We start from the raw sequence: 23,851 nt of genomic DNA on the forward strand, positions 1-23,851 counted from the left end.
CTTTCCTGCACACAGCAGTGTCCCTGAAGCATGCAAAAAGAAAAAAAGGAAAAAAAAAAAGAAGACTGACTACACCAAAACCCAACTGACAACTCCCCTACAGCTTTCCCTGGCCTACAGGAATGGTAGGTGAAGAGGAAAAAGACAGGGCATGGGCTGAATTCTCTCTTAAAAGCATTAATACCCTGACTACTGGAGGTGAGGGCATCAGCACTGCTGTCCACACACCACATCCATGCCCATAGGATTGCAAAGACTTCCCCTGGTTCATGCTGGACCCAAAGCCACAGCATACTCCAGCATACAGGTAATACCAAGGGCTAGTGACATTTGCAGAAGGCATTCATTCTTACTCTTTGAGTCAGCACAGACTTAGGAGCTTTGTAGGTGCATGCCAAGTCTCATATACTCATGCTATAAGACGAAAACTAGTGGTGGAACGATCCGTCATCCTTTTTGACAGACTATGGTATTGTGATGGCAGACATCAGCCAGTATGCCTTAAAGTTTGCTTTATGAGAGAAGGATGTTTCAGGGATTAGGGCCATTTCACTTTTCCTCTAGGCTGGGATAACAACACCCTTGTTTACAGATAGTAACAGTGAGGCACAAGTGAAAACACTTGCCATGACCAGACAAGAAGCAATGAAATGAACAAGTAGAGCCTGGCACCATGTCTCTGCCTGTCACTTGGGATAGAAGTCAGCATCTTCCTGCTTAGGGTAGGACTGTCTCTACAAAGAAACCACGACTGATGCCAGTGTTCTTAAGACAATTTCACTCTGCATTCCCACTACTTCTGTTGCAGTGAATTGTTGACAGCCTCACTGGTGATTTAAGTGACCTCTTAGCAAGCATAAACCTCCTCTAACTTGATGTCTTTTGCTCCACACTCCTCGTGGTAGAGTGGCTCGGGAATGAGAGAGGCACAGAGAAACTCAAGGCACAACTGACTGCTAAGCTCTTCAGCACTGCCTGCCACTTGTGCCATCCCAACATGCTTGGGTAAGTACTGGGACAGAGCACCCATCCTCTGCCAAACAACTCGCAGTGACTTCTGTAGATCTCAGGGAGGTATTTTGCATTATTACTGACTGTGACACATCTGCACTCTGGATTAAGACAGGCTTTTATTTTCCAAAGCTGTCAATCTGGTATTTTTCCATGCTCAATAAGTTCACTTTTTCTATAAACAAAAAAATAACAAAGAAAGAGGAAGATGAACTATAAGATGATTTAGTCCTGAAATTTCTGGCTGCTTTTCCTTTCCTAGTGAGGGATCAAGACATAATGCTACAGCTTCATTCAGCAAGGTCTTATGGAAATCTCATTTTGATACTAAAATGATGTTTCCAAATGTATGTTTTGCTCATTGAAGAATTCACCCTCGTTTATCTTTCATATTGGACAGAAAATGAACAGTAAATTATTTCAGCCCAGAAAGCAAATAGCCACTGACAAAAAATAAAAGGGGTAGATTGCCACTTGCTTTTCACTTATATGCCTGAACACTTCAAAATACCTTCTTATTATCTAAAATATGTCTGGCTAGGCTTCAGATGGGGGCCTGCTATGGCTGTGTCTCTATAGCAATAGCAATGAGAGATGGCATGCAGAACTGTACGGTTTCCAATCTTCCTACTTGTCTCATAATTTCACTGAATAGGTGTGGATTATTCTTGATAACGGAGTGGTATTAAGTGATCCACAATGTAGTCAAGAGCTGGCTAAAGCTGCAGTTGTCTTTTCATTGGATGAAGCTGGTAACCAGGGATTCAAACAAATATCCAGGAAGTACTTCACAACTCCTCTAGAAATAAAGCTGGCATAAACAATGCAATCTAGGGTAACAAAGCTTTTTCAGGCTATTGGACTGACTAACTGATTTGCAGAAGGTGGTACGTGCACCACAGAAAGTACAACCATGCTTTGTGGCTTGCAAATATTTTTTCAGTGAGCCCAGAGAATACTCTCTGCATAGGTGACACTGCCTGACATACGATGCAAGGTGGTATGATGGGATTTGACAGTGCAGATGAACAAAGACACCAGCAGAAGGGAAATCAGGACAAGGGATTTGTAATGGAGACTGGTAAGTTCCACAGAGTCGACCTTTAATGACATAATTTAAAGGAAATTCCACACTGGATATCATAAGATCAGAGAAATGCTGGTTGGAAGCAATCTCTACAACTCTCCAGTCCAACCTCCCACTCCTAGCAAGACAAATGCTGACAGTAGGTCAGGTCAGCCAAAGCTTTGTCTAGCCAAGCCTTCAAAGCCTCCAAGGAGAGAGATACCATGACGGCTTGGGTAACCAGGAATGCTTCCAGTGCTGCTCCACCCTCCTAATGAAAAATTTTTCCTTATGTGTAACTTCAACCTCCCAAGCTGTAATTTGTTACTGCTCACTGCTTTTTCATCTGGCATTCCTTAAAGTTTGTCGTTCACATCTTTGTAAATGTCCTTCAAATAGCTGTAGGAGGCTACTCGATCCCTTCTGCACCCCTCTTCACAGTCTAAAATAGCCTGCCTCCCCTGCCTCTCACCAAGAGCACATGCTCAAGCCTCTTGAATATCTCAGCTGCTAATGCAGAGGCTCTGAGCAGCACCACAGTGTGACAGTACTCTTGTGGAGCTTGGTACAGCCACAGATTCCTCTTTTTCCCCTTTAAATATCATGTCACAGGTACCTTCCTATGGCACTGGAGGGTTATTTTTTCCATTCTAATCGCTCTTGTGAGGTTCCTGCTATGTTGCATTCAGATCTAGGGACCCAGCCTAAGAGTAACTTGGACCTACTGGGATGGGTCCAGAGGAGGGCCAGGAGGATGACCAGAGGGCTGGAGCCCCTTTACTATGAAGAGGGGCTGAGACAATTGGGGTTGTTCAGCCTTGAGAAAAGAAGTCTCTGGGAGACCTCACTATGGCCTTCCAGTACCTAAAAGGAACCTACAGGGATGCTGGACAGGGACTTTTTACGGCTTTAAGCTGAAGGAGGGTAGAATTAGATTAGATAGAAGGAAGAAATTCTTCATTACGAGCATAGCGGAGCACTGGCACAGGCTACTGAGAGAAGCCGTGGATGACCCATCCCTGAAGTTGTTCAAGGCCAAGTCAGATGGGGCCCTGAGCAGCCTGAGCTGGTGGGAGCTGTCTTTGCCCATGGTAAGGGGTTGGAAATGGATATCTTTCAGATCCCTTCCAAGCCAAACTATCCTGTGATTTTGTGATTTTATAGTTCACTGTTTCATCGTGGCTTCCCTTCTAAGATAGGTATCAGTGAAATCAGTATTTATTTAAGGCAAAGTCTAAAACATTTTGGTTTATTTTTGTTTGGTTTTGGTTTTAATTCACTGCATCCTTTTAATATTACGCAGAGCCAGTGGATCATTCACAGTCACAAATGGAACGTGCCACCCCCAACAATGGGCTGACTCACTGCTTCAGCACTGACTCAGAGCAAGAAAACCCACCTCACAAAGCTCACCAGCAGTTCCTCTGGCACTCTGGATTCTCCCTGGCAAACCTCCACGCAAAGAGTGAGCATGCCTGAACTTGATTAGCTGGGGAGATAAAGTGAGCTCACTGGCCTAGAGCTGGGCTGCATGAAATCACACCTTTGTGAAACCAACACAAATGACTGCAAGGGAAGAGTAGCAGAATGCATTAATCCTAAAGAATAACACAAGTGTTTACTGCAAACATGAGTCAACATTCCTGTTTAAAGTTGCTTAACAGTTTCAGGTAATAATGTCATTTAGGATCGAAATGTTCTATTTTTCAACTTTGTCCAAAAAAAGGGAGAATGGAGAATAAAAAAAAAGGAGAAAGTAGTGCTGCATCCTGGCCTGGACTCTCTCACTAAATCACAAAGCAAGCCTTTGCAAGTCACTTAATTTTGCCTTCTCCTGATTCTAGCTGTCTGTTTAGTAGTCTCCATGCTATTCAGAAGATATCTCTTACCATGTACTCATATTGTAATGCATACAGTGATTCCTGATCTCATTTCAGAAACTGATGCTGCTGCTAATCAAAGTAATTCTCAGGATGGCAGTATTTTTACACCGTTTGTATAAGTTGAAGATCTGCCCGTGTCCCATCCTCCTTCTTACATTTTTGGGACTTTTACTTTTTTAGATAAAAAGAGAAAGTAATGCATCCATTTTTTTCTATTATAGTCGTGATTATTCAAATTAAAGCACTAATTTTGATTCTTTATGGTTTTCCCAATGACCTTCAAGCACTAAGTAATTCAGCTGAGTCATATGCACTAAGATGACCCTAAGTTATTTGCACAATGACCAGCAGAGGTGGGACTGATGTTATCTGGCTTAAATTACCTGGTAGCTAGCTGCCCCTCCCACCAGTCAGGCTCTTTCCATCCCAGTGAGTCAAGATGGGAGCATTCAACTGGAGCCAGACAGAGCTGGCAGCCTGCAGGGATGCCCTCTGAATATGGTTATGCTGTCCTTTCGTAATAAAGTAAGCCTCAATGATGAGATACCAGACCCTGAGATTGTCAGCATGGGATGAGGTGAGTATCACCACATCGGTCTGACTCAAAGATTAAGGAAATAAATGAGGAAATTCCTTTTGGATTCTGGGAATCGCATCGTATCCTGCAGTAGGATTATTACTGAGTGCACAGAACTGTCTTTGGACCTACTCCAAAGACCACTGGAGTCGACCGAATCTCATGAACCATCATTAACAGACATTGGATTAGGGCTTTGCTGGCATATCAATAGTGTAAAAATCACTAGTGTAATATCTTTTCCATTAAACATGGCTGGGTTTGTTCCAAGCTCAAGATATGGAACACAAAATAACTTTACCCTTTACAAAATGAATCCAAAGTCCCATATCCTGACCAAGGCCTTTCTCTTTTTTTGTCTTTTCTCTTTTACCAAATAGCCACTGCTCTGCGAAATGGAATTTATTTGGAAAACAATTCCTCGGAACTACATGAACTATTCTTGCTCTCTTTTCTTATGAATGCATACGCTTAAAGTAATTCCAAGCAGTTTGGATTTCACTAATGATGGAAAGGCACTGAGAAGTGAGGACTCTTCTCTGCTATACTGTTACAAAGGAAATGTGATTTACTCCATCATTTCTTATTTTAATGTAATAGTATTTTTCTTACAGAGACATCTTTTTCTTTTCATCAACAGATAATAAAGAGAGAGCCACTGTGTTTAATGTGGTGTGGAACTGTTTGCTTTAAACAATGGATTTTTTTTCCCCAATTCTACATTCAGAAGATATTTATTGGGGAAGTGACAGTAGCTAAATGAGTTATAGAAGTCACAGCAGAGCTGAAGATGAGTTGATTGCTTTTCCAATTGGCTACAACCAAGTATATAATGTCACTTTTGTTGCACTGCTTTCCCAGTCCCCATGTTTATCTTACACATGGCCCCACATTCAGAAACAAATGTGCTTTCATAACTGAAGTAATTATGAGCTGTCAGCTGAGCTGCCATAGCAGGCTGCATGCAGGCACTCAGCACAACTGGGAAGCTGGGCGTGTTGGTTCAGAACTGCTTATGGTGGCCAAATCTTCCTGGTGGCAATGTGGATGCTTTAGCTCAGCTTACTGTTGGTTACTGGATTCTTTTTAACTGCATATATGCATTGCTGGGCTCCTGCAAAGATGCAGGCAGCAGCACTCACACAGGCCTTAGGCCATGCCTAAAATGGGAGCTGGGACTGGATTTATGGTTCAGAACACAGTGTTTTCCTAACAAAAGACTCGTAAATATCTGAGTATCTCCCGTTGTGTCGCATTGACTCATCTATCACAACCTTCTCAACAGACCTCTCAGCTTTCCAGCAGCCAAACCAACCCACCAAGCCCAACCTCATAAACCTGCCACAACCCCCTAACGCTCAGGAACCAGGCAAGGTGACCAAAAAGGTACATCCAGCAGCAAGACGTGCAAAGCAAACTGCCACCTCTCCCACACAGATGGATGAGGGGGATTTAAAGGCTCTTGCTGGCTGATCAAAGGCTCTGGGCCTGACTCAGTGCCGAGTGAAGTCAATGGAAAGCCTCACATAGACTGCAGTGGGCTGTGGATGAGACGCTGTATTCATACGCTATTATTATTGTAATTGATTTATATGAATGCCATGTGTACTAAAACAATACAAAAGAGCAGAGCATTCAAAAAATAAATAAATCTTAATTACATCTTTTCCAAGTAACATGTCACAAATTTCTGGTAATCTGAAAAACTGCCGGTCCAGATGTTTGCTCCCTCCCTCCTCCTCTCTCCCTGCCTCTTGGTCAGCCTCACTCTATACAGCATTTGGGGTGCAACCAGAGGGAAATGACTGCATTATTCGCTGTCCTTCTCTGCTTTGCTTCCCCTTTCTCTCAATGCTATTTTTTTCCTCCTGAATCACTGGAATAATTTAACAAAGACAGCAAAGAAGCCAGATGTTTCTGTTGTAGAGACAAGCTCAGTACCTATAAGTCGAGGAGGGGGCTTAATAAACACAAAGCGCCTATTCTTTAAAATGTTCCAGAGTTTTGCATTCAGTTTTCATTTCAAAATCTGCCAGAGCTCTTCAAAGATTGTGTTACTTTTCAACATCATAATGTTCCTATCAAAGCAAGAACTCATCAAATCCATTCAGTAACAAAGCTACTAATCCCAACCTTTTCTTCCAAGACTTTTTTTCCATGTAATTTCATAGCATCAGGATGTCCTGCCACAGTTTAAGAAAGCAAGCCAAGAATTCCATGGGATATAGCTTTTTCTAAGTATGCTTTACCCCTGCTTGCCAGTTACAAAAAGATCAATTGATTTCCAGCCATTGAAAAATAAAATAAAATTAAAAAAAGAAACCAGAAACAACACATAATTCTAAGAACAGTCACCTTTTTAGGGATCTGTAAGAACTTTGCCAGACCAGCATATTCACAGAATAGCAAAAACACATGGAACTTTAGAATAATAAAGTTGAATAAACAGCAGCTTCATGACAGATATTGTTGAATGACTTGAACCTTCCCCTGCATTGCTGGCCAGCCACCAGATACTATGAATATTTTGCTGTCTGTGCTGCTTTGGATGTGCATCCCCCAGCTGAAGAACCCCACTACCAAACGAAGCGCAGTTTCCTAGGACAAAAACCTGTATTTTCATTGCATGCACTGCAAGCTGTACATCTAAAACCTAAATTATTATTCACTCTTACATATAAATGTATATGTATTTCATCCTCTATTATATATACGATGAAAGTCAACAGGGATGGAAAGTCTCCCACTTAACTTCATACACCTGTGCATTATGCAGTTAATAATGTGTGCATTATGCATGCACCACAAATCAGCTCCAAGCAGACTGCTGCTGAGGGCGCAACTAGCTTTAATTTTCTGTCTCTTTGGGCAAAGTTGACCTTATTACCACCAGTCTCAACAAATTCCCCAACAACAGCTTCCACTCTCTCAGTCAGTAGGACTGCATCCCCCATTTCCACCATCACTACCCCAGGGGGGAAAACACGGGTCCTCTAGGTAACAGCAAACTCCTCCCTACACTACTAGTTCTCCCCAACTCTCCCATATTTTCTTAGGGATGTTCAGTCATCAGCTTCAGACTCACTATAATTAAGGCTTGCTGTCTTTCTCTCAGGCTCTCTCCATTCTCCTCTTATCCCTGTAAGTAACACCCTGCTGCCTATCACTCAGGCTCAACACATGGGTGGCTGTCCTCATCTAATTAACCTATGGCATTCCCTGCCTTCCCATAAATTGTCCATTGAACAGTTATGAGGAGAATTACTGCTGTTATGAAACAATATTTTCTGTAATGACTAATCTGACCAGCTTAACACAACAGTTGTGACTGGGCATTTATTATATCAAATACACTCATTTAGAAAGCAGACATCCAAAACCACACATAATTTACAATATGGCAGAGAGGAGTTAGTGGTCATCTACTCAAACAAAACAATTTCTTGTCGCAAAAGAGGGAACTTACTGAAAAGGAGAACTTGGAGAACACTTATGCATTGGTAACATGTATTAGTTTTGCATTTCCTAAATTCACAAAGTGAAAATATACGATTATATATGAAAAAAAAAATCAGACCTGTGCAGTAAATTTCAGAAAATGAGGTATCTGGTTTTCAAAGACACATCCTGGATATTTGAGGATTTTGTTATCTTAGACTGTCAGCTCCAATGTTTGATTATGGACAAGTTTTACAGGACCACTGCCTACCTGTAAATTTCAGTATATCCTTTAATTCTGATTTGATGTACACATAAAAAAAATCTATACGTAGATTGCAAAGATTGTAAGTGGATTTGAACAATAAAAGAAGAATGTTTGGAAAGCCTACCATTGTTCCTAGAACAAGAAAAGCACAAGATGTTGAGCAAAAAGTGGTAAGAAAATACTAGCAGAGTGATAAACCTCTGGTATTTTAATATGATTGGCTGCGAGGGGTGACTGAACACAGAGATAAAAGTGAGGCAGGTCCAGCTGGAAATAAAAACTGAAATGATAGTAAAATGAAATTGAATGGCATAGATAGAATAGCATGACCTGAGAAATAAAGCAGGGGGTATAAGATAAGTATGCAAAAAATCTGCACCTTTTGTAAGAAGCAGAACTAGTAAAAATGTTTCAAATCTTAATATCCTGCACGTTGTTGTGTTTTTTAAGAGCAGGTATTATCTGCCCTAAGACAGCCATGTAAATATTTCTGGGACAAAAAAGTGTGTTTAATGAATTCTAGGATTTTTTTAAATCCTTTGTTTCTGTAGAAACTCTGCTTGCAATGGAGGAAAGAGGCCGTTTAATAACTTTGTCCCATCTGTTCTTCAGGGAATCATCCCTCTCTATTCCTCGATTGCCACAATATGTTATCAGAAACTGTGTCATGAATTTTTGGGTGGATCTAAGTAGTCATGTGAAAGGTGGGCTCCATCAATTGTAACAGTCCTAAAAGTGGTCGCATCTTCATTATGAGTACTCAGATTTTCCCTGCACGTTATCCATGACGTCGTTCTACCCTCATGGAGACTTTAGTAAAACACAGGATAGGATAAAATGGTTCTTGTGGGTAATGAATGTGGGCAAAGCTAATTTGGAGACCACGCACTACTTAGGCAGGGTTTATTTTTCAGGTTTTTGCTAGGATATTTGGATTTCAGCCCGACCGCCTCAGCAATTTGTTAACACAAATAAAGAGTAATAGTGAGGTATGTAGTAATGATTTCAATGAGCACCTTACAAGCTTGGTAGCATCACCTAAGATTTTAGAAATACTGGTGATGCTATGCAGTGTAATTTCTGTGTCAGTCAAAGGGTAAGTGCTGTAATCTCTCCTCCTCTCCTTTCAAATATAAACCATCCTTCAGACCTTTGCCCTTCTGGAAGTCCAGAGGAGTATTTTCCATTTATCTGACTGAATGTGGATCAAGCCTCAATTTGGCAAGGGAAATAGAGCAGGGGAAAAAAAAAGTGCATTTAAGAAGAATCTGTCCATGTTTTGTTAAAGGAGAAAATGCTTCAGAGCACAGGACAGGAAATAATGTGCGCACGGGCGGTTTCCTCTGAAGCAGCTCATGCATTGCAGCTGAGATAACAGGAGCTGAGACAGCAACATCGGAGTGGAGTTTCTCAGACCCCACAGCTGGGGTTTCACAGCACCAAGAGCTGCAGCTGGAAGTAAAGATGGCTTTTCAGGGTCTGTCCACTGAAGGTAGAAGGACTCGCTACTCTTCTTCATAATTTGGAGCTGTTTTTCCTCAATGGTAAGTGCCACTGCTCACAACTGCTTTGAGAAGCGTTAAGTCTGCTTTTCAGTAGGGCACCTGACTTATTTTCATTCTCTGTGGTTTCCTCACAGAAACCAGACACAAAGCCAGTGATGGATAGCCTCATACCAGAAGGCCTTTTCAGCAGCCCGTGCGGCGTTGCCATACAGTGAGAAGGATGCTTGGCCCATGAAGTCAAGTGCAGTGCTAAAGATTGATCTGTTCTAGAATTCCTGTCTGATGCACTGACCATTAAGTTATGCAAACATGTTAATTCACAACACAGAATAAAGCAATTGCCTCCTGCCTTTCCAGGAATGTTTAATCTGGGGCCCAGCAGGGAGATGGCATTCTGTTAGCATGAACATTTTGTTACTTTTAGCAACAGGGAATGTAAACTACAATGGAAAACAGTAATGAATGAATATTGAGAAGGAAGCTGAAGGTTAAAATTTCTGTCCTCCAATAAATTAGAATGTGTCTGAGAGATTTGCAATGCAGGCACACAGATTTTAAACGCAAAAGTTTTATTCTTTTCCTCAAGTCTGAAGTGTGCTATGGGGATTATCTGTGGCTCACAGTGCTTTAAGCCCAGATCTCCAAAGTGTACAGGACTTGATCTAACTGAAAAGGAGAGAGGCACCTAAGCATACTGGAAGACTGGGCCTCTGTTTGCAGCTCACTATGGCACCATATCTATTGGCAGATACAATACAAACCCAGAGAGAAAATGATACCCATTCAGATCTGATTACTTAAATAAAGAGTAGATGACAAGAAGTGTTTGCACTTCCTTGCGGCTGCACTCAGGCTGCTCAAGGTGGGCCAAGATGATGCAGGTATTTCCAAAGGTCCTATGGAGAATGTGAGCAATTCCAGCACTTGGAAAAACTCCTAGGTCTCCTGGGTGTTCAATCATTATTTTCCCTACACTCATTCCTCTCACTTTAGCACTCTGTCCACTTATAAAGGTCTTGTCCCTAAAACCTGCAGGATTATCTTAATATGTCTTAGTGCTCTTATCCGGGCATCTAATTTGATTCTCAGTGAGGGCTGAAAGTAAAGGGAACATAGCAGGAGAAGCAACACAGAGCTTAGCAGGCCGTCCAGCCCATCACCAACTCTCCATAAGCACCTCAACAGCCCCAAGATTTGTCAGCATGCCTCCAATATACCTACAACACACTTTGACTTTTCAGAATCAAGCAGCAACAAAGAGCTCATTCATCTCTCTGATTAGCACCATGCTTGCTTTATTTCCTGGCCTTTGGGCCCTTCTTACAGCAGGACTCAGCCATGTTCTCAGCTCCTTGCCCCCACCCTGAAGCACATCGCCAGCACAGCCCACAGCGCTCTGCTTACACAACACAGCACAGGTGAGAGGGATTTTCCCTTCACTCCTTTTCCAAAAAACTTTCTGCTAGATCAAAGCAGAAGAAAATTAGCCAGTCACACCTCTGTCTGATTGCGCTGATGTGGCAGTGGCACACCAGCTTCCCAGAACAGCTACGTGCACGTTGCCAGCTAATCACAGGTGCAACCTACTTCTACAAGCAGAGCTATCCATCACACCTGATGCAAACTAACAAGCTCAGACAAAGAGGCCCCTCTGCACCAGCTCAGAGTCTCTGAGGCAGAAAAGCCACAGCAGATGCGGTGTCCTAACCCCACATTTGCTTCTTCAGCCCCCAGTAGGCCACACAGAACAGGCCGGAGTCACAGGAGCCACAATAGTCTCTATTGTGGCACTCAGTGGGCACAGAGATGGGTTTCTACTGGTCATCTGTGTTCCCACTTCCCACCATGTCCAGGCTTCTAGTATTATTAGGGGGAGACAACAGCCCAGCTGTCACCTGGAGCAGTGCAGGCCGCAGCCGCAGCATGGTCACTGCTCCCAAGCCCTGTGGCCAAGCATCAACTGAGGCGTGAATTCCACACACCTGTATACACCTCTCATACCAAAAGCATAATTCTCCATCTCCTTTGAAAGCTTCATAAGCTTGATGAGTTGGTTAAAGTTAATAAATCGCTTTGTTATTTTCTCTTCCGCATGTGTGAATGCAGAAATAAAGTGATGTGAAGGGCAGGAAATTCTTCTGGTTTATGTCCTTCGTGTTTGGTTGGATGTGCAAAGTGGGTGAGAAGGAACTTGATCGCAGTGGTTTTGAGACTATGGGGAACAGACTACACTGCTTCCTGACCCTGATTTATATTAAGAGTTGAATCTAATGGTACAAATACCCCAGTGGTATCACAAACTTCCTCTGTAGCTACACCAACAATCAGTTCCGCATCATCTCCTCTCCTTCCCCCAACTGCTTTAATAGTAAAGGCACGATAACAAAACAGACATATTTCTTTAATAAACAGGCCTAACCCCTTGTTATTAAATGATAACCAGCCCCAGGATGTTAGCAAAACAGAGCAGCACGTGCTGTTAGCAGCAGGCACACCAGCTCCAACCCTGCTTTCGAGCCCTGTCAAACCCCTCACTGGAGGTAGCAAAGAGCATGAAAACACTTCTGATCAACCCATGTCCCCAGCTCACATCAGCACGCCTAAAAATAAACATGTTGTGGCCTGACTAGTCATTATCTCGCTGCGCACAGCAAGGCTCTCACAAGGCAGAGGCAGGAGGCCAAGGCAAGGGATCTGCTTCAGAGCATCCTCCTGCAGGTTCCAGGCAGAGGAAAGGCAGCAGTCCTAGGAGAGCTATGCCAAGCTGTGCAGTAACTCTTAGCTCTCTGCTTGCATACAGCATGAGTTAAAACAACTTGCTGTCATCTTCATTCAGTGCTGGAAGAGCAGCATTGTGCTGAGGCCAGCCAAGACCCTAAACTGCACTATGGTGAGAGGCTCTGTCCCTCTCATCCTGAGCTACAGTGCACCTGGAGGGCAGCCAACAGCGCCCAAAACATTACATATGCAAGTAAAATAACTTCCTTTGCCCCTTGTTCTCTTACAAGCACTTCAGGCCAGAGCTACCAAGGGATGCTGGGGCATTTGCTTTCTACTGAGCACGGCTCGGGTGACAAAGCTCTCATCTCAACAGCAGAGCAGAATGAAAAATGAGAACATCTCCCACAAACACATCTCTGCTTCATGACACCAATCCCTCTCTGCTAAGAATTACTGCGAGTGGAAAGCTCAAGTGGAGTTTGGTTCAAGCTTAATGAATTATGTTCATTTTCCAGCACATTGTCTTGGCTGATAAATCACAGCTTCATGCACCATTAGCATGCAATGATTGGAATATTTAATCAAAGGCCAGATTTTTGTATCATTTACCTTTGAGAAACCAGATTTGCTCGTTGGAACCGTTTTGAACCATTACACACACTTATCAGGAAAATCTTTGTTTTATGTCAAGTGTCGCAATATTTAAAGTTCCTACAGCCAAGCAAAGTTTGGGAAAAATAAGTGGCTCACTGATCTCAACAGACACAAAAGGATTTGGGATGTTACTTGAAAGGACTGCAAAGAAATCAAAGTAGAAGGAGAACAAACAATTCTACACTTCCAATACATTGGAAATGCTCATTTGTTCTGTGTTTGGATCTCTGAATAAAATCAAGACCCTTTTGTTCTCAGATGCCATAAGACCCAGTTTTGAAGACAAAAAGTATTGCTGCTTTTTTGTTTTGAAGCTCAGAGGATGTCTCTTGGACTGTATCTGCTTCTCCATCCCAGAGTCACATCTATGTACGCTCTGAAGGCCAAAGCCTGTGCTTAATTCAGCCTGTAGGCAGCCACAAAACTGCTGGCAAGAAGGGCCTCTGCACTTCAACGTCCCGTTTGAAAACAGGGGAAAAAAAAAAAAATCCTCACTTGTTTCTGCCACATGTTCTCATAAGCCTAAGGAGAAACTGTTTGGAAATGGTTTGTCAACAAAAGTATAGAGCTATCAAAAGCAAAAAACACCTCCTACAGAAGGGTGAAGCAAAGGTATGTAAAAATGAATACAAATCTGCACTTAAACAGGGTTTCATAACTCCCTCCTGAGTACAATTTGTGCTCCTGGACAGGAATGAAGTCTCATATTTCCAGAGGAGTGGGTGCTTTTGTTTGCTTCTTGAAATGCTTGGTTGAACAGCAGTGCAGAGCTGTAAAAATCAGTTTATTTTAATGTGCTTTATGGGTCTGATTGTTAACAGAAAAGGCCTGAGGGTTGTGTGAGTCTGTGTTGCTGCGCTCCTGCGCTAAACTTTTATGTGTGCGATCTCCCACACTGAGTAAATGTTGTATGTGGCCACATGAAGCACTTGTTGTGCCCTAAACAACTTCTGTTTAGGCACAGCTACAACAACCACAGCGTCAGTGCCATCAGCAGCCACATGCCAGAGGAGCTCCACCTCCTGAAGAAGGGGCTCTGGGAACACCATGGGCTGCCCCAGGCACTGCCCTGAGCAGCACTGCCAGGGGCACAGCAACACAGGAGGGGTTGTATACATGGCATAGCACTACAACAGAACCAACAGTTGGCCAAGAAGGGATAAATGCTTCTATTTGTCATTCCTTTTTTAAGTCTTGATCTTGTCATTCCCTCCTTGCTGAAGAGTCCCTTCTCTCCAATTCTTCCGCCTTTAAACCTATGGCAAGAACTCAAGATGTGAACAGCCAGACTTTTGGGGTTTCCAAATCCATGTACAGGTCCAGTCTGGATCCAATTAAGTCAGATCTTGTGCAGTAAGAACAAGAAAGACAGTGCTCAGCTTTCTGATGACAGCAGTGCTGTAAATCTGGCCCTGATCTCTCTGCTTTAGCCCACTCTCCACATGAACATTTGCTATCTGAGAGAGATGCACAGGACTTGTTGGTTTGTTTTTTCCCCCCTGAATGAAGGAGATGAACCCCACTTGAAATAGCAGAAATCAAAATAGCAGACCTTGAATTTTCAGCCCATAGCTACATGCTGCATCTTGAAAATGTGTCACTGAAGCGCAGTCATCTCCAGTGGATCTGTAGGTCTGTATTGCTCTGAGCTGCCATGCATAGCTTCAGAGACACCAACAGAATAGGCAAAAGCTTGCATCCATCTATCTCATATTGTCCCAACACTTTACATCAACATAGCTATGCTTAGCACCCTAAACCGATTGTCTGAAATGAATGGTGGCTGGCAAATAAAGGAGAAATAATAATACAATGAATTCAATTTTTCACCCAAGCTGAGTATTCTGGGAAGCCAAGGTGTCTATATCAGAGACAGTGTCTTTCTTCTATCAAAGAAAAAGTAATGCAATTACTTTGTTAAAGGCTCCCTGTTCTTAGAGGGCAAGCATGTTGATACACTATTTTCCCCGGAAAAAAATCTCTCCCTGAGAAAACCTCCAGATTTTGAACCCTCACAGCAGGACCTCAGGAGAACCCACAGCCACCTACAGACAAGAGACCTCCAACTTGTGCTCTGTGCTCTAAGAGTAGCAGAAACCCACATACCACCACATCCTTTATCTTCAGAGTTTGATTGTACAGTCTAAGTGCTGTTCTCTGAACTGTCTTCCCTCTCCTCTCAAACACTGCCTTTTGCCAATGATGGCTAATCATCACCTTTTCCAATCTGCTCAGCAGGTTCTTTCTTCCCCACCCCTATGAAGGACACCTCAAGCAGCAGCCAGACAGAAAGCCTCCCATGTAAGATAGTCCGTGTAACAGGCAATAGAGGTTCACATCTCTCTGGCAATCCGTCTCCTTATTGGTTTTGACAACAGTTTTGTTGGGAAGATTCCTCAAGTCCAGGACGAAGTTTTTATTCACAGTCATGGACAGAAAAGCCAAGATACATAAGGAATCAGAGATTTTGGTTCAAGTGGCTCAATGCAGGTATTAAATAGCTCTTGGAGTCGTGTGCTTTGTAGAGGATGGAAAAGTCTCTCATTCTGGCTAATCACAAAATTCATCTTGAACCCGAGAAGCTTTCAGAGAACATTATTGAAAGCAATATATTTCTCCCCAAAGCTTCATTTTCAAAGATTGAACATCAATGAAGACATCTTTCAACAAATCTGCTTCCATCTATGCGAAATTATGTGCATTTCACACTTTTTTTTTGCCAAGTTTTTACTGTACTCCAATGAGGAAAGCCATGAGGTTTGCATCTCACTCTGTGGGTGGATCAGGGAGCTCAGGCAGACTGCTGTGTGACCCACTTGGTGGCAATGTCAAAGACCTCATGTCCTGATTTACATCACTCTCTCTGAGTTCTTAGATGTACTGGTTCTCTAGAGAACTTTAGCCTGAAACATCTAACCACAGACCTGGAAATGATTCTAAATATATTGTAACAAGTGTTGTTAATCACACCCACTCTCTTATAGTAGGGCCTGTAAAACAAGAACAGAGTGAAGAGGACTTCCTACTTCCCCTGTGCTGGCAGCAAAAGCATTTCCTGTGTTGCTAAGCTATATGTTTCACTGGGAAGGGATGCTCTCTAGTGGTTAGAAAATGAGGCTGGAAAAACAAAATAGTCACTTCCTGTCTCTCTATCAGTACGCTACATATTAAGAGGTAAGTCATCCCATTTCTCTGTGCCTTGGTTTCCCTGACTGTCCACAGCTTGCAGTGGTTTTATATACGGGGACGGTTTAAATGAAAGTTGCTAAATATCTGGAGGGGAGGTTTTAAGTTAAAGCTAAGTTCTACTGCCGAGTTGCATTAGGTCAGAGAGAAAGAACAGTTGATGGGAAAAGGTGAAAACTGGTACAAAGCAAGAAAGATCTGAAAAGCTTCTGTCAGATCTTTCCCCCTTTTTATTCTAAGTCAAGGAACTGCTCTTTAACTTGATTGCTCCTTATCTCTACCTTGGGCACCGCAGATTTTTATATAATTAAAATTTCCTTGACAATTGCCAAGGATTTACAACGTGAAATGTTTCAATTTTTCTTATATTATGTCTTGGCATCAAAGAATCTGCACTCGTTTTCTAAGTATGGGATAAAGATGATTTCTAGTGGGAGACAAATGAATCAAGACCTTGACACCCCTATTTTTTTTTTCCCCTCTCCCTCTTTTTTCTTTTTCTTTCCTTTTTTTTTTTTTTAAATACATCTGGTTATTATTGAACAGAGGCTTTCATGTTTTAATGATAAATTGTCTTCTCCCGCTGTAACAATGTCCCCAGACAGCTTGTCTTGGCTGAAATGTCTTCTAAGAGCATCTGCTTTTGATCTATAGGGGTTTTAAATCTTTGAATCTAATCTCTAGCCTGACTGACTTGAAAGCTGATTTCCACAAAAGCAGAGTGTGAAACTTGTAGAAACCCTTTAGTGGAATCATTTGAAATTGTTTAAAAGACTGTATTGATAATAATCAGTATGTCCTTACGACTGTTTTCTGCACATATACATACACATATATAAAATGTAAGAAAGAGACATAAGAAAGGAATTTAACAAATGCCTCAGTGGTATTTCCATGTAATCTGCATATGTTGTGGCTTAATACTCTAATAAAGAAGGACTGGAAGCTTTCCAGAGCACAATATTTATGCCATGTATATCAATTAAGATAATTGCCAATTATATTGATATGTCAATTAAAGTCAAGTAACTTTAAAAGAGTTATGCCTGCTATTAATTTAGTCGTGTGCATTAACTGTAAGCGTACTTATAAGGATTCGGCTTAAATTTCTCAATATTGCTCACATCCAGTACATCAGCATGTAGTCACCCTGCTCCTTTTGCTCGTTCTGGTCCATTTTAAGCTGCAGCTCACTAAGGAAGGACTGCTAAGAGAGAGATGACAAAATTCAGCGCAGCTCTCCACTGGTAGCACAGTTCTGGCACATGGTTTGCCTTCATTTAATACACGGAGAGCAGATTTTGATTTCACCCCAGCACAAATGAAAATAGGAGCTGGCCAGTGTATGCAGGAGATTTCTGTGGCTAAGCAGAAACCACTGCGGTCAAATGAAAGAGAAGCTCTTAATGCTGCAATATATATATACACATTTTGTGTTTGTGTGCGTATGATAAATATCCTTTAAGAGCTCCTTTGTCTATCAAACCCCACATAGCGTTTTGAAACACATTAACAGGGACAGACCCTCATCGGATGAGAGTTTAGGTTTTACTGGGATTGAACACAAGTTTGGACAAGTTCAAGACAGTTTGAGGAGAATATTTCTTCTCGATAAACTTTCTAGTTGGAATATAATGGAAGCCAGACCCCAACCTCCCAGGCTTGAGGTCCACAAAACCAAATCATAACAATTGATGAGGTTTTGCTAAACCAAAACACCTCCTGTTTCCTCATTACAAACATGGGCTAAAAGGGAACCTTCATTCAACCTTTTACTCCTTGCACCTTAGCAGCAATGCTGCAATAGAACTAAATGATGCATCTCCAGTATCTCCAATTTAGGGCTTGCACTGCCAAAACGATAACCCTGTCAGCCAGTTTCGAAAGCCCCTGAACACAGCCTGTCCCAGGCCATCCACAGACTTCCCCAAAGTTCATGGCTGAAAATGAATCTCAGAGACTCCACTAAAACTTCTCACTATTCCTGTGGCTGACTGGGCCAGAGACAGGATGGAAACAACCATCCCATAACCTCTAAGCACTGCTGCTTCAGTCCAAACCAGAACTCCAAAGCAGGGATGGATGTGAAAAGCAATCAAAAACAACATTGCAAAAACACATATCCATCCTATAAGTAAGGCTTGATTCGGCTTTGGGTTTGGTCCTAGGCACGAGTTAATAAAGCGGAGTTATTTCTTTAGATTCATTTGCCCACTTCTCATTAGCAAAGCATTTTGATACTCTACGATCCAATGCCTAGCAATGGTTTCTGACTCTGTGAGAGAGAATTGAGTGAATTATTTCTAGGATGTTATAAAACTGGACTGATAGAATAAATATGTGGGCCGAAAATGGGCAAGAAGCCTTAAGCTGAGCCAAGAAGCTTACCTACTCTAGGAAATGAGCATTGCATGGGTCTAGCATAGAATTTTTCTCTCTCTCTTGCGTGATGATCATCAAATGACAGGATTCTCCCAGGACTTCAGCATCAACTGAAGAATCTTGCACTGAGGGAACACTTTATGAGGCATTACTAAACTGAACCACTATCTGCAAGTTCTTCTTGTCACAGTTGTTGCTTTGACTGAACAAATGTCTGAGCTGAATTCAAGATCCCTTCCCCAGATGCACTTTCTGCTGTTACAGGATTTGGTTTGCAATGAAGGAACCAATAATGAAGAGTCTGCAGCTGCCAAACACAACCCAGCTTTCCTGAGCCCGTTTCTGGCAGAGACACTAAGAAATGCTCCATGGTGTTGCTTCACTCCAGCCAACTCTAATCAAAGGGGAGATTCAGTGGGAAGGCACCCATTGCTTCAGCAAGGCAGTGCAAAGCCCAACAGCTGGCTGCAGCTGGCAGCACACATCCTCACTGCACTGTGAGTATCACTGCAGATTTGCTAACTCTCCTGTTGAGTGCAGTTATGCATTAGAACTGCTAATACGCAGTGATTTTGCCTTAAGCTTGAAAGCACCAGAGGTTAAACAGATTTTGATATAAGAGCCTACAAGGAACACTCTATTTAAAAAGCCTATGCATCACTGGCTACAACTGAAAGGATGATGAGTGGTAGGAGGAGATGAAAGGTAGTTCAGACATGGGTATGATGACAACAGTAAAGGGAAATTAAATACACTGCAGGGAAATAGAAGTCATAATCATCTTGGGTTTGCAGCTCATGAACAGTGAAAAGCTTATGTGATGAAACAGCAGGTAGAAGTGCCTTGAGACTCAAGTTTTAAGGCCCCAAGAGTTTAAACTTGACATTCAAGCCCTTTAAAGTTTTATGAGGGCATCCAGTAATTCCTCCTGCTCAGCCCCACCGCCTGATGTGCTGGTTGTTTGATTTACACACCTTCCTGAGTGTACAAAGAATTCCAGGGAAAGCATGCTGAAACCATTGTAGGTTTGTAATTAAATAGCTCTCATGCAGCTTAACCTCTCTGATAATGAACGTTCAGCCTCATTTCAAAAGGCCACCACATCTCTGGCTGGTGAGAACTGACACATCCCCACCAAGGACTAAAAGCTCCAGGAAAATTTTTATCCACAGAACTACAATACATCCAGCCCCCCAAAAATACGCTCTCTGCTCTTGCTAACTCACATAGGGATAATTTACATGCTTGAGCATCCTCTCATTAAAATCGTAAGCTTGGATAACACCCTACACCAGCAAAGACCTTCCAGAAGAGAACTGCAGCTACGTCACATCCACTGCCACCTTTCACCAGTGCTTCTGTCACAAGGGTAAATGAGCAACCCACCAGAAGTAACTTGAAACACAAAATGGCAGCAACAGCTTTAGTGACCAGGTCAGGTTAGTCAACAACACAACAGAACCTGAAACAAGCTTTGTACTAATTTTATCCTTGTCCTTATTATACTAATTACTTTCCTAATTACAGCTCACTAATTATACTGGAATTGTATACAATTATGTTAACTATCTGGCTGTGCAGTAATCCTGCTCTTGATAAAAATCTTTTTTAGTCCTAAATAAAATTGATTCTTCAAAAAAAAAAGTATCAAAAACGAGTGCCCCTTCCTTCCCTTTCCCCACCTTATCCATTTTTTCTTCCTTTATAACTTCAGAAAATAGAGATGGTCAGTGTCTTCAGTCACAGCCATCAACTTGACACCACTGATGAGCACAGTTTGAGAGACTTGACAACTGTACCTTGACCACTTCAAGCAGCTTCATGACTGGCAATAAACCAAGCACATGCATGTTGTGCTCCTTCCCCGCTCACATTACTTGCAGGGTCATTCCAGACAAACTCTGGGAGAAGTCTGCAATTTATGCAAACATTTGGAGACTATCTGGTAACGTACAACCTGCAATGTCACAGAATACAAGCTTCTATGAACTGTGGAAAAATGTACTCATGTTCACAAAAATCCTTCAGAGGAGACATGGGAGAGCTGCCACACCTCAAATCAGAGGCACAAACTTCAGAGGTAACACTTAGCTTGAGGCATCACAGAAAAGAGAAGTTGTCTATGCTAAGCTCCCATTTATTCAGCAAAGAACAAGGGAAATTTGCCTCGTTCCTGCTGTGAAAAAGAGTAATTCAGGACTAATAAAATCCCTTGGAGCACATTTGCCATTTGGATGAATGGAAAGATGAGCAGCAGATCTCACCCATTATGGGTTATTAGCACATCAGGTTAAGGAAGGGGACAAAGAAGGAACACTTTGTAACAGATTATTTTTGAAAAATAAGTTTGAATGGGTTAGGAGGTAGAGAGGTGAAGTGCATATTGGACCAGAATTTCTAACACGTGTCCTCAGATACCGGGGACATCAGCCTACAGTCAACACTGTCAGACACAGCCCAGCATAAGGTCTTGATTGCCTCTAAGAAGCACTTTGCCAACTTTTAACAAATAATATCAGCATTGTTTTGTGCATGTGTTTTTCATCAGACAACTTGAACTTCTCATTCAATGCTTTTCACTTCTTACAGCTCAGTTTCCTTTCTCCTATCTGACGGACCTCCTTTGGGTCCACCTGTCTAAGCAGCTCTGTGATAATTCTTAAATCTCTAGGCCGGTTTCCAGCAAAATAATGGGAGATCAAGGCCATTAACTTCTATATCTTCAACTAAGAGAAATAACCAAATAAGGGAGGAAAAAAAATCTTCAAAAAAAAAAAAATCACCGCAGCATGACCGCAGCACAAAAATCAACCCTTACTATACAATGAGAATCCAGACTAAAATAACTTCCAGAAGAAACGTGGTCACAGTGGATCAATCTTGAAAGAACGACAACAGCTTGATGCAAAACAAAAAGGTGATAAGGGGACCGCTTCACATCTGCAAATTGAGTCCTGTGTGGCTGTGTACAGATAGGCCATGCCCAAGGGACATATCTTAACAACCTGCAATAGCCAGATGGCTCCAAATATCAGGCCTGATTCTGTATGATCCATTGAAACGACAACTTTTTTGGCAGTCGTATCCTTGTCACAACTCCAGGCACTTGGGATGTCCCATTTCTGATAGCTCAGCTGCCCAACAAGTTCACTGTATATATGAGATACTGAGTTTGCCTTCCAACGTCAACACACCCCTAGCATACCTGTGGGCCCCAAGTGCTTCAAGCACATAAACTGGGAGTAAGTCAACAAACAATAAGGGCCATGCTTCTACTCTTCAAATTATGAGTCAAGCTCTGCCTTTGATGTTATGTACGAAGTTTCCTTGCTCTTATTTTTCTAATTCCTGCAGATTTGATTGCAACATATGGCCAGTTTCAGCAATTGACAAAATATTTCCTTTTCTATTCTACTTACGTCAGAGCTTTCTGGAGCCACAGATTGCTGTGACCTAGCAAATAACAATGAGAAGCAGCAAAGTACCCTTTGCACAAAAAACCAAAACACCACAGCAACAGCAGAAACTCAGCTTCTCCCACCCGCAAATTTCCATCACTTCACACAGGATGGCTGCTGTGTTGTTTTATTCTGGTTTTGATGATCCCCTTTTCGCTCATGATCCAGCCAAGATATAGACAGACAGATATACTGGGAGCATCTGAAAGAGATTACCACAGTCTACTGCTCTATGGGAGGCTCCAGATAATTGACAGCCAGAGCAGACGAAAGTGCCTGAAAAGATATACCACTCATCAATAGTCTGAAAACTCATTAAAACCTAACAGTGTTAAAATTTAGTGTTTATTAGTCCAGCCTAAACTTTTATGGCAACTATTATCATTTCCAACTCTCAAACTGTACTTTCCACTAGAGGTCCCAAAGTACTTCCACAAGGAGGATAGGTGATATACCCAGGGCCACCAAAGAACATCTGTGGCAGGATGGCACGCACAACCAAGGTCTCCCAAGGCATTAACTTGTGTGACCTGGGACACCTCACTTATTGGGAGAGTCATATACCAGGAGGCCACCTCCTTGTAGGACAAAATGGAGACTTGAAGTAACATCTAACTAGGATAATTTTCAAGCACAGAATGGAATTCCCTTCCAGTTAGAAACCAACACGAGTCTATTTGCCTTAATCCTGTATTTCCTGAGCTTCCAAACAAGAGGAAAAACACAGTTGTACTGCCCTAGGGATCAAACAGAGGAAGAGAATGTTAACCCGATATAGTTAGCTGGAGAAGAAAAGCAGTCTTACTGAAAGAAAAATCTCACTGCAATCATTATGCTGCCTTTGTCTCCACAGACCAAAGTCCCCATTCAAACCTTCCCCAAAGCACAAGAGTGGTGGTTGCTTTATGAGGCTCTCTGGCCAGAGCGCCCGAGGAGAGGTTTCTGTAGCAGGGAGCTCAGCCCACCGAGGTTAACCAAGCTACAGCTCCAAGGGGGATTTTATATAAATGTACCCAAATTGAACCATTACTCTCTTTTTTCCCCCCTGAAACATCCTTCTTTTCAGGGTTTCTAAAACAAACAACCCTTTTCCCTCCTCTTTCAAGCAGCAGCCCCCTTTTCCACACTCAAAAGGGACCAAAAATGTTTAATTTTACCAGTTTTGAGGCAGCTCCATCCCACCCAGTGAGCACCCTGCTCTGGGTCCAGACCCATGTGCAGGGCAAGGAATGCAGCAGCTCTATGAACACTGCCCACGCTAGCTTCGCGCATCACTGGGGCAGCATACTTATCTGTGAATCATTTTTTTTTCCCCTAAATCCTCTTTTGTAATTGAAATAGAGAACATTTCATGTGAGAGAGCTTCCAGCTTTATCATCACTAGGGCATTATTTTTCTTACTCCTGTAATTCTGTCCAGCTGTGGTGGCAGCTGGAGATGGGTAGCAAGGAGAACATTCCTTTTTGAGTTGCAGTGAGACCTTTCCAGACTCCACCACTACATTTATTCCACTGGCATCCTGAAAATAAGACAGTGTGTAGATGGGGATACATGGTGATCTTTTCCATTGTCCTTGACCTTTTTTCTTTAATTACATTTAGACCAGAATAGGAAAACCTTACTCATTTTTAAGAATTCTTCTGGTACTTGCTGAAATATAGAAAACTGTATGACTGAAAGCATGTAACTATTAGGCCTCTGT

The 23,851-nt window shown here is 42.3% G+C and overlaps 1 protein-coding gene and 2 long non-coding RNA genes across 3 annotated transcripts in view; 2 read left to right on the forward strand and 1 right to left on the reverse strand.

Moving 5' to 3' along the window:
- TRABD2B (TraB domain containing 2B) overlaps positions 1-23,851 on the reverse strand; it is a 256,233-nt gene that overhangs the window by 174,698 nt on the left and 57,684 nt on the right. The gene's annotated exons all lie outside the window — the stretch shown is intronic.
- LOC112532899 lies at positions 1,886-6,127 on the forward strand. The gene is made up of 3 exons (XR_005862057.1): positions 1,886-2,092; positions 3,381-3,747; positions 4,918-6,127. It is a non-coding gene; the product is annotated as an uncharacterized LOC112532899 (long non-coding RNA).
- Positions 9,603-10,098, forward strand: LOC107054047. Its single transcript, XR_001467965.4, has 2 exons — positions 9,603-9,787; positions 9,883-10,098. It is a non-coding gene; the product is annotated as an uncharacterized LOC107054047 (long non-coding RNA).

Source organism: Gallus gallus, chromosome 8, assembly GCF_016699485.2.
Source record: "Gallus gallus isolate bGalGal1 chromosome 8, bGalGal1.mat.broiler.GRCg7b, whole genome shotgun sequence".
Classification (NCBI taxonomy): Eukaryota; Metazoa; Chordata; class Aves; order Galliformes; family Phasianidae; genus Gallus; species Gallus gallus.